The sequence below is a fragment of the Frankliniella occidentalis genome, unplaced genomic scaffold (assembly GCF_000697945.3).
Source record: "Frankliniella occidentalis isolate FOCC.00 unplaced genomic scaffold, Focc_3.1 Scaffold72, whole genome shotgun sequence".
Taxonomy (NCBI): domain Eukaryota; kingdom Metazoa; phylum Arthropoda; class Insecta; order Thysanoptera; family Thripidae; genus Frankliniella; species Frankliniella occidentalis.
The window spans coordinates 483,898-485,328 of record NW_026267202.1 but is presented as its reverse complement, the minus strand read 5'-3'; positions in this window follow the sequence as shown (position 1 = coordinate 485,328).

The following is a 1,431-nucleotide window of genomic DNA, read 5'->3' as shown; positions in this document are numbered from 1 at the left end:
AGAGAGAGAGAGATGGGGTGGGGGGGGCCTTAAGACCAGGTTTTGTTTTTGTTGGCGGTGTAGCGCTGGCCTGGCTGTAGCGCGGGGGTGTTCGGGTGTTCGGCTGATGGATAGCCCGCGGCTCGCGCCTAGCTCGCTCCCCAAGCGCCGCTCGCCCGGGAGTCATTTATCGCGTCACTTATTCATCGGCAAACATTTCACTCTTAATTTATTTATCGATCCGCAGCCCAGCAGGTGGCATCGCGGACGGGGTGGGGTGATGCGGGGAGACGGACTACAAGAAGACGACCGCTCCCTTGCCCTGCCCGCACCCACACCCACCCTACACCTCGACGCCATCCCTCCACACCAGAGGCGACAGCTCTGCCTCGGCCCACCTTTATCGCCGCTCTTCGTAGGAATTTCGTTTTGAGCTTTTGTCTCATACAATTTAGGCTGAGCGAGTTAGAGAGAATACCCCCTGTGGCCCATCTGGGCCTGCCTCCGCCTCGTAAAACCGCCTCCGGGGCGGTTGGCATAAGGGCTGTCAGAGCGTGCGCCCGGGTTACCCCCCCCCCTTTTCCCCCTTTTCCCCCTTTCCCCTTTACCCGTACCGCGACTCGTGCCAAGCCGTGCGCTGCCACCTCAAACCACGCTGCAAACCGGCCGGCCGAGCCAGCCTAGCGGGGCCCAGCGCGCCCCTGCGCTAGCGCCACCACCCTCCACCCCGTTCGGCTCGGCGCTCGGGCGCGATCGGCTGTCCTCGGTCGCGCTCGGTCCCGCTCGGCGGGGGTGGCGCGGCGGGCGCTGGCGCGTGGCGTCGCGTGGCGCCAGGGGTGAGGCTCGGGGGCGCGCGCGGGCGGGCCGGGGGTGGCGAGGCGCGCGGATCGATACCACCCTGTCGGCCGCCTGCGCATGCGCACAACCCCAGCGTCCAGGACCATGTCGGCCCAAGTCCACGCTTCATCTCGGGGCCGTGTTCCTTCTCGTCTGCATGTCCCCCGTGTTTTCCCCGGGCCGGTGTGGCTGTGAGTGGTGGTGCAGGTGCCGAGGCGGGTGCCCAGCAGTGCAGTGCGACGCCGAGGCGGCCGTGGACATGAGGGTGCGGCCCGGGCGAGCCCCGGCGGGTGCGCGCCGAGCCTGATAGTGTGCGCCTTGTGCGGCCCGTGCGGCCAGCGAGCTCGTGAGCGCGGGCGAAGCGGGGCTGAGCGTTGCGAGTGGCGCGTCGCGAGTGCTGTGCGTGTGTGTGTGCGAGTGCTTGTGACTGTGACCCCATGGTGGCCGACATGGATGTGCACCCGCGGAGACGGTGGCCCCTGTACCGGGGGTAGGCGGGCCCAGGGGGCGGCTTTGTGTTGGGGGTCCGGGTCCCCGTCGGGGTCCCCCCGGTGCCCCAGGCCCCCCCGTGGGGCCCTAGCGAGGGGGGCATGGCCACGGTGGCGGGCGTGCAGG